General features: G+C 39.9%; 1 protein-coding gene across 2 annotated transcripts in view; it reads right to left on the reverse strand.

Moving 5' to 3' along the window:
* LOC127653675 (collagen alpha-1(VII) chain-like) overlaps window positions 1–566 on the reverse strand; it is a 78704-nt gene extending 78138 nt beyond the window's left edge. For both annotated transcript variants that reach the window (XM_052140444.1, XM_052140443.1), the window contains exon 1: window positions 293–566. The gene's annotated coding sequence lies outside the window, so the exon portion shown is untranslated. The remainder of the gene's footprint in view (window positions 1–292) is intronic.
* Window positions 567–14448: the final 13882 nt, after the last annotated feature.

Genomic DNA, 14448 nt, shown 5'->3' on the forward strand with positions numbered 1-14448 from the left:
GACTTAATAACTGCATAATAGCCTTATACAATTTTGCTGTGTGCAAATCTAAAGCGTAAATCAAGCATTTGCAAAGATTGCCGTGTAGTAGGATGGCATTCCACAGCTCTCAGGATTATTTTCCTAAACCAATAGTGCCTCTATCCTGACAGATCAGTTTCTACAGTACCTAGAGCTAAACAACTTTGAAGCAGCATTGGCCCAAACAGCGCTCAATCACTGACCTCAGTGCGTGTTTTATCATCGATCCTAGAGTGCTCTATAAATTTGACAGAGACATACGAGTTCTTACCGTTCAAGACGGGTCACTGACAGACCGTGGCGAAGCAGTTGACGAAGTAGTCCTATCCCTAACACATTCCCTTCAATAAACCATATTTTTTCATCTTCATAGAATGACTTGAAAACAATACATATTTAAATTTCCTGCGCGAACATTTCCAAACCGTCTTCCTCCCTCTCAATGTCCAGCCTCCAGAAACCCTCTCACTGACTATGAGCAGAGGAATAAAGTAATATCTCCTTGGTTCTACTGTTTGCTTCTGTGAACATATTGTAGCCCAGACTTGTTCTGACGCCTGAAGCTAACTAAGTCCATCCCTAGACATTCTCTCTTTTTTCTCCTTCACTCTTTTTTCAGGATCATCTTTCAGTATTGTGCGCGAGCTGCCCGCCTTCTTGCATTACAGCCAATCAAATCATGAGTCATCTCTGCTCGAGCGCTCATTGCGCGTGCCTGTACCTGCCCAGGTAAATTGCACATTCGTAATTAGAATCTCATTTCTGCAGGGCCCAAAATATTATAATGTGGACAAAATAGAATACGAATCAATATTATGTTGATAACCTTTCCTGTTTTCACCCAATTTGTATAGATGTTCTGCAGTCATCACGTTTGGGAAAATATGGTTGGACGATATTGAAATAAATCTCTCTCGTTTTACACGACAGTATCAATGGCATGATGGCATACAGCTGTCTAAAGGTCCTAGATTCCTGCTGATTTCTGTTTTGTCTTCAGAACGCTCCAAAACCCCTTAAAACTGCAGTACAGCCTTTGAAGGGACTGTGTAGGTCTATCCCTCACAGCCTCGTTGTCATTCTCGTCGAAAATCTAAGATGGCACTGCTGTTAATAGGGTCGATAAGAATAAGCTTATTATTACATGTCGATGGTCTAAAGGTTACAATTTTTACCAATTCCAAGGTAATGTCTGGATGTAGCTATGTCTAATCAGTAATACATCAGCACAAATAATTAATCTTTAATTTTACCACTTTGCTTAGTTAACACTTGTGCGACCTTCGGGACATTTGTATCTTTTTCATTTGTGCTTTTTCGATCATTTTGGCTGTGTTTATGCCAACAGAATAAATTTTGCCAAAGGTGTGTATTTTGGGGGGAATTTTTATATTTCAACCTCAGTTCCTATAATAGGCCTACATCTATAATACACTGTGTACACAAAATAGTTAGACTCTATAAATATCCCCAATTTAAACCCATGAACACGGCAGTATATTTGATTCTAGTGTCTTTAAAACATAAACTCATGAATTATATGATCTAATGCTTTCATACCAGAGTCTTGCTTCAAAATTTACATTTCTTTTTAATTTTCCACCAGAAGGTGCAATTTTCTCATGTTTAGCCTATGGAGCAAATACTTACTCTTTTCCTATTTTCTGTTTGCTGTATTAGAGAGCACGGCAGGCCAATTGAATAAATTATGCAGCTAAAATTGAGTGAGTGTGTTGGTATGGATGTCAGAGTGTGTTTTGTATGTGTGTATTGAGAAATGTGTGTGTGTGTGTGTGTGTGTGTGTGTGTCCTCTAAGGTACTGTTTTTTTTTTCTTTATCTAACACTGCACAAAAAATAATAATGCATGTTGTTGCTAATCATTGACATACAGTATCCCAGACAAAAATAATCCCCTTAGCGTTTAATATATTGAAAATAATGTATTTTTGCACATTTTGGGATGTTTTTTCTTCATAAAAAACAACTGTGACTGTCATTTAAAGGGTTAAAATCCTAAAAATGAATGAATATACTGTATGTATATATATATATATATATATATATATATATATATATATATATATATATATATATATATATATGTGTGTGTGTGTGTGTGTGTGTGTGTGTGTTTGTGTGTGTGTTTAATTTATTTTATTTAGGTGAATATTTAGGCTTGCAAAAAAGTAAAACACATTTAAAAGATAACTAAATTATAAAAATTGGTTCAAATAAAACATTTTGACAGAGGGGGCACAGTGGTCTGGCTTAGGGGGCACCGCCCACTGGTGCCCCCCTCATGGTGCAGACCCTGATGAAAACCAGTTGAGCCATAACACCGGTCACCCTGCTATCTACTCCAGCAACAAAAATCCCAATCTCAAATTTTCCACCTTTTGTCTGTAATGACATTATCACAAAAGAGCTGAAAAGATTTGGAAAAATAGCAAGCCCTGTGAGAATGATTCTTTTATCTATAAAAACATCGAGCTTAAACACATCCTTTCTTTTAGATGCAAGGTCTTTATGTTTTTGACATTGTCAGAGCAAACTTTGGAAGTTTCTTTCCATGTTTGTGACGGAGAGTATTCTTACATGGTGTACTCAAGCACTGAGAATATGAGGTGTTTTGAATGTGGAGACTTCGGGCACAAACGTTTTACATGTCCGCATAAAGATAACCAGTGGCCATCTACATCGCGTGGAAATGTACACAATGCAAATCAACAGCAAATGGATACAGAAAGACAGAGAACTAAGATGAAGGAGAAAGGAGCTACAGAGGAGGTGAGTGAGGATAAAACTCAGTAAAAAAAGAAATGTCCTTTCACATTCAACTGCTTTTATTTTCAGCAAAATTAACATGTGTAAATATTTTTATAAACATAAAAAGATTCAACAACTAAGACATAAACTGAACAAGTTTCACAGACATGTGACTAATGGAATGGAATAATGTGTCCCTGAACAAAGGGGGTTCAAAATCAAAAGTAACAGTCAGTATCGGGTGTGGCCACCAGCTGCATTAAGTAATGCAGTACATCTCCTCATGGACTGCACCAGATTTGCCATTTTTTGCTGTATGATGTTACCCCACTCTTCTACCAAGGCATTTGCAAGTTCCCAGACATTTCTGGGGGGAATGGCCCTAGCCCTCTCCCTCCGATCAAACAGGTCCCAGACGTGCTCAATGTGACTGAGATGTGGGCACTTCGCTGGCCATGGCAGAACACTGGCATTCCTGTCTTGCAGGAAATCATGCATAGAACAAGCTGTATGGCTGGTGCCATTGTCATGCAGGAGGTTCTTGTCAGGATGAGCCTGCAGGAAGGGTACCACATGTGAGAGGAGGATGTCTTCCCTGTAACGCACAGCATTGAGATTGCCTGCAATGACAACAAGCTTAGTCCAATGATGCTGTGACACACCTCCCCAGACCATGACGGACCCTCAACCTCCAAATCGATCCCGCTCCAGAGTATAGGCCTTGGTCATTATTTTGACGATAAACACGAGTCCGACCATCAACCCAAAGAGAAAAAAACGCAACTCGTCAGTGAAGAGCACGTTTTGCCAGTCCTGTCTGGTCCTGGGTTTGTGCCCATAGGCGACGTTGGTGTCTGGTATGGACCTGCCTTACAACAGACCTACAAGCCCTCAGTCCAGCCTCTCACATCCTATTGCAGACAGTCTGAGCACTGTGCATTCCTGGTGTAACATGGGCAGTTGTTGTTGCCATCCTGTACCTGTTCCTGCAGGTGTGATATTCGGATGTACTGATCCTGTGCAGGTGTTGTTACATGTGGTCTTAGGCATCTCACAGTACGGACATTGCAATTTATTGCCCTGGCCACATCTTCAGTCCTCATGCCTCCATGCAGCATGCCTAAGGCACTTTCACGCAGATGAGCAGGGACCCTGGGCATCTTCTTTTTTTGGGGGAGTTTTTCAGAGTCAGTAGGAAGGTCTCTTTATTGTCATAAGTTTTTATAACTGTGACCTTAATTGCCTATTGTCTGTAAGCTGTTAGTGTCTTAATGACTGTTCCACAGGTGCATGTTCATTAATTGTTTATGATTCATTGAACAAGCATGGAAAACTTTGTTTAAACCCTATACAATAAAGATCAGTTAAGTTATATGGATTTGTACAAAATTATCTTTAAAATAGTTTCCTGAAAAAGGGACTTTTTTTTTTTTTGCTGAGTTTAATGGGAGTAGTGAGCAACCTGCATGCATTCTATTACCCAAATATCTGAGACTGAATTTATGTTACTGATAAAAGGCTCAGAGTGGTATTGAAGAGGTGTGTATTTTTAAAGAAACACAAGCAGGAGTTTCAGAAGATAACACTGCTGATGACTTAGATGGGTTGTCTCAATGTACTGATGATGGAATGAGAAATGAAGAGCAGTGGTCAGATGTGTCTGATATGGCAAGAGTGGCTGAAAATTATATGTATACTGTTGAACAGATTAACTAATTTCTAGATGAAACAAAAGGTAAAGCAGGTGTTGAAGTCTGTGATTGTTTTCCCAAGATCTTCTGTTATGTGGGCAAGGACAAAGAGCAGCTATGAAGACCTCTTACAACAGAAGAGGTTTAGTCTAAAAAAGCACATCACTGCTATCAGACAGGGGAAAATACAGGGAAAGAAAGGCTAACAAGGGGAAAAGAAAAAGAAAATAAAAATAAAAATGATGGCGGATAACTCTCTTCTCTTTATGTTTCTTTCTCTCTCTCTTTCTTTTGGAGGTCCTGCCGGTGTGATCCCTTAATGTAAATGGAATGAGGGTTGGGAGAAAGAATAGGTTACTCTCAGAGGTTATATGCTTGAAATACCTAAATGTTAATTTATTGCAAGAGACTCAAAGCAATGAGGTTGACAGGGGCTTGTGGTGGGAAGGAGAGAAAGTCCTTAGTCATGGGTCCATTTTGAGTGGTTGAGTTGCAGTACTCCTTCCCCCTGCAGTGAAATGCTATTGAAAAATTAAGTTGAACCAGGGAGATTGCTCATTGTGAGGGCTGAAATTAGTCATTTTCTCTTCCTCTTTGTAAATATTTATGCTCCAAATATAAGTGCAGAAAGAATACATTTGTTCTCTGAACTAGAGAACATTTAAGACAGCAGCATGATGGGGATTTCATTATTTAGGGGGAGATTTTAATTGTACACTGGACTTCACACTAGATAGGAATGGGGAGGAACCACATGCACAGTCACCCATATGTTTAGCCAATGTGATCAAGAATTTGAACCTCTCAGATGTATGGAGAGAACACAATCAGTTAACACGGCAATATACATGGGAAAAGATAAAGACTCTATACATCATGCAATATGAGGTATAGTGATGTAAAATCTTTCCCACACCACTCTCTGATCATAAACTCAAATAATTGTGTTCAGTGGTGGGAAATTGGGAAAGCACATATATAAGAATTTTTTATCAGCAATATTTATCACATTCTTCATTGTGTTTAAAAAACATTGGAATGGCTTGAAAAATAAATTATTGGCACTGTGAAGAGTATGATTGCAAATTATTTTTAACAGCAAGAGACATGGATGCCCCTACATCATTTTTTAAATCATATAACAGGGCAAGAAAAACTGATGTACCATTTAAAGGACTAATGAACATGACACTTCTGACCCAGTGGAGATGCATAAACTCGAGAGTGTAAGCCCAACGAGTTAATCCATTAGGGGGCCACATGAAAATCACTAAATGGCTTATTCACCCCATTAACTTTATGAAGGACATCGCTTGTGGGCGTGTAAATACTTTGTGGCCATCCTTCTTATCTATTCTCAACTTGGCCGGGAACATCAGAGCAAACTTTCTCCCTTTGATGTAAGAGTTTCATGCATTCCTTGAATTGATCACGTTTGGACAAAATTGATTGGGCCTGTCTCCCTCAGCCGATCTATGAGCCGGGACACTGTGTGCTCGCTCGATTTCAAGTTTGTGGCCTGTTATGTCAAGCAGACTCGTCTAGGAATTTTACCATATCTCTGCCTTCCTCATGCTCAGGAATTCCAAAAATTTGGACGTTATACTGCCTACTATGGTTCTCCAAATCCTCCAGTTTTTCAAAAACTTTTTCCAAATCCATCTTGGTCGTTAGTAGATTAGCAGCTAATTCCCTCTCCAATGACTCCAGATAATCGATCTGTCTCTTGACGTCCGACAATCTATTAACCAACTCAAAGAATTTAGTTTCCATCGCAGTGATCGATCGACATATTACAGCAAGATCCTCTAAGTCGGCAAAAACTTTCATCAGCATAACAGACATGTTGGACAGTTGATGCTGGACCATCCAAACCGAGTCCCTGGTCCGCGGGCCCATCAGCTTGAGCACGTAAGTGTCTTTTAATATCTACAGAGCCTGACGATTTTGGTTTTTTTATCATATTGACTTCAAAGAACAGATATATAGGATGTGTCGAATCTCACCGGTTTATGACATAAAAATAATTGAAAAACTAGCAAAGTGCGCAGAGCTCGCTATTTACACATCCGCTCCTCACATGGCGTCACATGACTCTCTGAGAAATAATTTACTTAAAAACTTTTTGTAATGAAGTGTTGTGCTTACACTCTCAAATACTTAACCACTATACTGTATTTGTTTTTCTTGTTTCTCGATTTGTGGTGGACAGCATCTTTCAAATGTGTTTGTGCTACTTGGTAGGAAACTTTTCAGCTGAAATTGGATGCACCCTAAAGGTGTCCTGAGCCAATCAGATGTGGCTTTTCAGAGTCACATGGTCAGCTGATCTGTCCTTTTCACAGCTGATTTACAATCCTTTGTGTGGAGGATTCTTACAAACTTCCTGCTCAAAATAGTGCATGTTTAATTTTGAACTTTTATATCTTGGATACAACTGAATATATCAAAAATTAAACATTCCTGAAATGCAGAAAGAATTTCAACAATAGTAAACGAGGTGTTTTATCCTGAGTAGTTACCATTCTTAGTAAAAATGACATAACACAAGATTATAATCATCGATTTATCAGTTATAAAAGTGATCACAAGTCATTAAGTCATTTTCTGAATTATCTAGCAAGGCTAGGTATTGTGTACAGTTTGGGTCCAAATGCATTCTGTACATTTTGGAGGGTTAAATCACAAGTACTGGTACTTTGTGTGAAATATTCATGGATTCTTTTTTAGCTGCTGCTTGCAGAATAATGATCACGATGTCTCATGATCTGATGAGTCTAGTTTAAGTGTAGCAAATTGGTTTATATCGAAGGACAAAAAGAGAGTGTGTTTTAAGCCTTTCCCAGGGTTTCTAGGGAGTGTGTTCTCTGTCTTTTATTGACCGTAACCTCTGCCCCTGAAACGGTGGGGTTTTCTACAGAAGCATGAAATTCTCAAGTCATGTGCTATCCGGACAAGTTTTGTTCATTTAATTGGCCAGATGTGAGCTTCAGCTAGACTTCTTGGCACCTAGTTGAGCAGAATGTTGCGCAATTGGTGTTATAGCACAATCAACTAGAGGCATGGCCTCCTAATGGGCATGGACAGGGCAGGACTTGGAAGAGAAATTAGCCCAGGATTTTAGATAGCAATTGGCCCAAAAGTTGTTGAGCGGAAAGGGGGGGGGGGGTTGGTTTCCCTGTCCTTTTCTGCAAATCGCGGCACCGTTTTGTGGTCCGTTCTGCATAACGGACTCGTTTTAGCTTACCCTGATCGGCCCCAAAGTGCGTCAGCCCACTGGGAAAATGCCCGGTATGCCAGATTACCAGTCCAGCCCTGGGCATGGACGAATGGTGTGTCCTTACAGGACATATGTTTTGCAGCAGGATGGTCCTCTCAAAACACATTCGCAAGGTTTTACAACCTAGAAGTAACTTTTCTCTCTTCGCAAGTCCTCTCTGTTTTGAGAGCTTGCTATCCATTGGCCAAATATATATACTTTTGCTCCTCCCTATTAGGATGAGCTCCCAAACTTTAACACAACCGCCTGCATTAGGCTGTTGAAATTTACTATAAGTCACAAGCACTTACATTATACTGCAAATGAACTCCCTTCCTGACTGGGTTCGTGAAGGATTTAATTCATACTATATGACTTTAGTTCATATATTCGTCCTAAGTGCTCCCCTCCTGGCCACGAGGGTCACTCACTGTGGCATACTATTGTCGGTTACCATCCCACAAGACGGCAGCATCATGCTTCTTTCTGGGAAGTTATGTTGTTTAGTGTATTAGAATATTAGCGTTATTGTAGAGAGATTTCAACTAGGACGTGTAAGAAGGCACTCCCCATATGCGTTAATAAATGCAATGTCTCATTCCCTTCGTCTAAGGGAACCGAGGTTACTTACGTATCCGAGACATTTTACTATATATTGTAACCTTTACTGTAACCATGTTGATTTTGTGGTTACTCTGATTTTATTACAAATAACATGGTTGAACTATGGTTACTGTTGTAAAACCATGATTGTTAACAAGGGCAAACCTGTTGAAGTGTTTACCAAATAGAGTATTCTTTTTTTATTATTATTTTTATTTTCTCCACAAGATGGAATGCCCAATTCCCTAAGTCCTCGTGGTGGCGTAGTGACTCGCCTCAATCTGGGTGGTGGAGGACGAATCTCAGTTGCTTCCATCTGAGACCATCAATCCGTGCATTTTATTATTTGGTTTGTTGAGCGGTTACCGCGGAGACATAGCGTGTGTGGAGGCTCACACTATTCTCCGCGGCATCCACGCACAACTCACCACGTGCCCCACCGAGAGCAAGAACCACATTAGAGCGACCATGAGGAGGTTAACCAACGTGACTCTACCCACCCTAGCAACTGGGCTAATTGGTTGCTTAGGAAGCCTTACTGGAGTCCCTCAGCATGCCCTGGATTTGAACTTGAGACATCAGATGTGGTAGTCAGCGTCTTTGCTTGCTGAGCCCCCAAATAGAGTATTTGTTGGATTTGGTAGTAATATTTTTTTCAAAGCAAATACCAAACCGTACCGAAACCGTGATACAAACTGAACCGTGAGAAATTTGAACCGTTACACCCCTAGTAAACATATATATTTTTCTCTGTCATCAATGTGGTGATGTGTTGTTTGAAATGTGTTGGTTTTTGTTTGCCTGTATATATACACATTTTTCATGAATAGATAAATATTTTAAACTTTGCTAACAAAGTGATCTTCAAGTCAAGTCTCTCTATCTCTCTCTCTCTCTCTCTCTCTCTCTCTCTCTCTCCCAAGCATTTGCCCACACTCATCCGGAATCCAAGCCTAGAGGGCATTCATCTTTTTTAAGACATAACCTTAAGCTTCACTTGCATTCCATTGGAGGTATTCACAACGTTTGGGTTTTTATTAGGTTTTATTTTGTTAAATGAAAAAAATAAAATTGTCATTACTTACTCTGTAGATTTTCTTTGAGGGCAGGCTTCAACTTGTGCAGGAAACAAAGGTTACATTCTGGACAATGCTGGTGTATGTAGTGTCTTGATCAGGACAAGATGAATGCTGATAGGTTAGTCAGCTGTTTCACCAAGTTAGCTTTTGGGGTTGGCAGGTGCTGTAGTACAGTGTTGTTCTGTTTCACACGTTAATATAATCTTTAAATTAAATAAAGGTATTTGCTCTGCTGTCCATGATAGAGGGTGTGAGCATAAGACTGATCTATATACACCCCTATGGTCTACTTAATTAATGAATAGAAATAAATGGAAATAAAGGTAGAGCTTGGGTGGTGGAGGGATGCTGGAAGAATGGTTACAAAAATTAAGCAGCCAACGATGCAAAATGCCATATAAAGGAAGCGGAAACCAGTTTGCCATTGTTGCAAGAGTTCCATCTGGCAGAACATGGCTTTAATTTTTAATAATGATGTGACAGTGATGTCAATGTAATCTCATTAAAAACACAGTCATGATGCATGCACAGAACACATGTTCTAGTTTATAAAAAAAGGTTTGTGTGTATGTGAGTGTGAGAAATTTAGAAATTGGGGGTGCACTGACACCCACAACCCACGCACACACACATTCCTTAGGACAGGAATGGGAAACATCCTGATTCAGTGTCAGTTGAGATACTGAAAAAAAAGAAAGTGAGACACTTTCAAACAAGATCGTGAAGGATCATGTATCTCTCCATTCGACAGCTAACTTTAGTGAATGTGATGGGTGATAATGAGACTGCAGTAAGCCTTGGACATGTTTTAACTGCTTAAACAGCACACTAGAAGGTAAATGGGAGCCTCCATACACCTGGTAACATTTTCAGGTCACTAATATTTCAGGGCATGCTTGTTCATTTTTCATGGGGCCCATAGGACTGAACACTTTAAAGGTGCACTCAGTAATTCTAATCCAATACACTTTTTGTGAATAACTCCTCACAGTCTTCTAGTTCTCCGTTCTGTGGGTGGGCTGAAAAAAAATCTAGTATTTGTACACAACCCTCCCTTATGCTAAAAATGTCCTTATATATTAAGGATCAATATATTAAATTATTTTCAGTATATTCATAATTATATAGAATACATTGTGTATTATAATTCACACAATATATTCAGAAGTTGCTTTTTTCTTTTCGATAGGTGGGTAACATACATTTTGCTTCGTTTCACCGAACTATATATGTTGTTGTTGTGATGTTAGATTTAGTAGCAGGAGAGTTGTGAGTGTCTGGTGCTGGTGTGCATAAAACCGTCTCGTGTGCATGAATTTGAGGGGCGGAGCTTCCAAAGGAGCACTGAAGGGAGGGGTGTGTTTGTTTTGGCAGTTGAGTTCAAATATCAACAGTGTTTCTCAAGAATCGCTGAGTGCTCAGGAAAAGTGAGTTCTATGAGCTTTACTGTAATTTGAATTACTGAAAAGATACTGAGGTTCTGAATAGAGATACGTGCAGAGCATCATTAGCATTGTAGTGGGATCAAATGGGGCATGGCAAGAAAGCATGATTGCAAATGTTCACAAAGTTTAATATGAGTTTAAGAAATATTTAAAGGTTTAGTTCACCCAAACATTTTCATTCTCATCATTTACTCACCCTCTTGCCATCCCAGACTTGTGTGACTTTCTTCTGCTGAACACAACAGAAGATTTTTAGAAGAATTCTTTTGATTAATACAATGTTAGTGAATGGGTGCCAAGATTTTGAAGCTCAAAAATCCAGGTAAAGGGCAAAATAAAAGTATTCCAGAAGACTCTGGTGGTTAATTCCATATATTCAGAAGGTGTGGGTGAGAAACAGACCAATATTTAAGTAATTTTTTACTTTAATTATTTTCCCTCCTCAGTCAATTTCCACTTTACATTCACTTTCTCATTCTACTTCGGTTTTTGGTGATTCACATCATTCTTGCACATTGCCCCCTAATGGTCAGGGAGGAGAATTCATGACAAAAAATTACTTTAAATATTGATCTGTTTCTCACCCACACCTATCATATCATGTCTGAACACATGGATTTAACCACTGGAGTTGTATGAGCATTACTTCAGCATTAATGGGATAGTTCACCCAAACACTTTTCTAGCTTTCTTCTCAGTCACCTTATTCACTTTCATTGCATTTTTCCTCTCAGTAAATGTGAATGGTGAGTGAGGCCATCAATCCCTGACATTCTACCAAAATCTTCTTTTTTGTTGCAAGCAAGAAAGTCATTATGGTTTGAAATGACATGTGTGTGAATAAATGATGACAGAATTTGTATTTAGTATTTGGGTGAACTAACCCTTTAAACAACTTATAGGTTATATTCTATTAGACAAATGGGGGAATTTTTGGGGGGGTTTATTGCAACCACTCCACCCTACAACACATGGCAGTGAAACATTAGTCACACACACACATGCTGGTACACACAACTTACACATGCCGTACATGTGTACACACATATTCTGAGGTGGTTACAGGGCAGATGGTTTTAAGGGAGCTGATAAATCACCCAACGTTCCTAAGTGTGAAGAGAAAATGCTCCAGTAAGTGGGTTTTGAGTGACTTGACACTGATATTGTTAATGAGTTTTTTTTAACTGCCATGCAATCTTAAATAACCAAAGCACTTATTCTAAAATCTAGGGGGTAAAATCAGCTTTGGCTAAAACAATCTAGCTTTCCAAAGCTACATCATTCTCTCATTTTTCACGCTGATGAAAATGAAAGATTAATCATGCTATAGAACTACATGATAATCAAAATGTTAAAATGACACCAATTAAATATGCTACGCAACATGTTAAATTCATATATTCTGCTTAACCATTCTGCTGTGCTAATATTCTGTCCATTAATACTTGTCAAGCTGTCATTTTTCTCCTGGACTAGTGGTATTTTGAGTGCATAGGAAGCTTAAAATGTTATTTTAGACACGTGTGTTTCTTTCATTTTTCACATACACCCACTGCTCCCAGCTATCTCTATCAACATGTCATCTTCCCATTTAGCTAACAGCGCAGAGGGTCATGGGTCTTTTGAAAAATTCCTAGTACTTCCCAAGATGGAATTACAAAGAACTACTCTCAGATCCTCATGGAATCTGGTTTGTAGATTCATATGTAATTGTTTGGTCAAGCCACCTTTTGCAGCAATAACTGCTTTAAGTCTTTTGAGGTGCACATGTACCAGCTTTGCACACAGTGACAAAGTGATTTTGGCCCATTCTTCTTGGCAGATTTGCTCCAGGTTGTTCAGATCGGTTGAGTGATGCTTGTGGACTGCAATTTTCAAATTTTGACTGGTCCACTTTAGGACATTTATCTTTTTGTTCTTGAGCCACTCCAATGTTGCTTTTGCCTTGTGCTTGGGATCATTGTCATGCTGAAAGTGGAATTTGCTGAAAGCAGGTTCTCTTGTAGTATTTCCCTATATTTTTCTCCATCCAGTCTTCCTTCAATTCTAACAAGATGCCCAGTTCCTGCTGATGAGAAGCATCCCAGCAGCATGATGCTGCCACCACCATACTTCACCTCTTCACATACTTAACACGGATGGTGTGTCATGAGGCATAGGAAGTGTTAGGTTTGCGCCACACATAGCGCTTTGTGTTTTGGCCAAAAAGATCTATCTTGGTCTCATCTGACCACAAAACCTTCTTACACATCACAGCTGGGTCACTCACATCCTTTCAGATTATATACATTTTGAGTAACAGCTTCTTTCTTGCCACCCTCCCATACAGGCCTGTGTTATGCAGTGCTCTTGATATGGTTGACTGGTGCACCATTTCTCCACTCCCAGCCACTGAATTCTGTAGCTCCTTCAAAGTGATTGTTGACCTCTCTGTGGCTTCTCTCACAAGTCTCCTTTTTGTTAGAGCACTGAGTTTTGAGGGATGGCATTTTCTTGGCAGTGCTGGGTGGTGTGGTGCAGCTTCCACTTCCTGATTATTGATCCAACTGTGCTCACTTGGATATTCAAACATTTGGATATTATTTTGTACCCTTTCCCTAATCTGTGTATTTTTGCTACTATATCTCTAACTTCTGTGGAATGCTCTTTGGTCTTAATTTTCCTTCAGATTCACAGACTGACCATTGATCCTTCAACAATGGGGTTTTTATCTAGAAAATATGATTTCAACATTGATGATTCACAGGTGGATGCCAATGGTAAAGTAATTGGGTCCTCGTTAGGGCAATTTATTCCATCAGTGTAACCTGGCAGCTTCCACAGCACAGGCGTTGAATACTTTTACAAGGCACTGTGTATATATATATATTGCAAGGATGCAATACAGCCTGTCCCTCCAGCCGAGATGGAGAAGGGATTCTACAGCCCTTACTTCATCGTACCCAAGAAAGGCGGTCTGTTGCGGCCAATCTTGGACCTGCGAGTTCTGAGCCGGGCCTTACACAGACTCCCGTTCAAGATGCTGACGCAGATACGTATTCTGATGTTAGTCCGGCATCAAGATTGGTTCGTGGCGGTAGACCTGAAGGATGTGTACATTCACATCTCAATATTACCCCACATTCGATGGCCAGGTGTATCAGTACAAGGTTCTCCCCTTCGGTCTGTCCCTGTCCCCTCGCATCTTCATGAAAGTTCAGAGGCAGCTCTTGCCCCATTAAGGCATGTGGGCATTTGCATACTCAACTACCTCGATGACTGGCTCAGGGACCGGGCACATACCGTGTGACACTCACCCCTTCCTGCCGTCACTTATTCAGCCCTTGGACAGACCTCTGTTCTTCTACAGGCAAGAGTCCCCCTACAGCAGGTGTTCAGACATTTCGTAGTTACTACGGATGCCTCCCAGTTGAGCTGGGGCACCATTTGCAATGGGCAAGCAGCCACTGGCTGTATTTCATGCCCTGTGCTGATTTCAGCCATTGATCCCTGACAAGCATGTGTTGATTCGCTCAGACAACACAGCGACAGTAGCGTATATAAATATAAAGGGCAGTGTTCACTTTCGTTGCATGTTGCAAC

This window comes from Xyrauchen texanus, chromosome 13 (assembly GCF_025860055.1).
Source record: "Xyrauchen texanus isolate HMW12.3.18 chromosome 13, RBS_HiC_50CHRs, whole genome shotgun sequence".
Lineage (NCBI taxonomy): Eukaryota > Metazoa > Chordata > Actinopteri > Cypriniformes > Catostomidae > Xyrauchen > Xyrauchen texanus.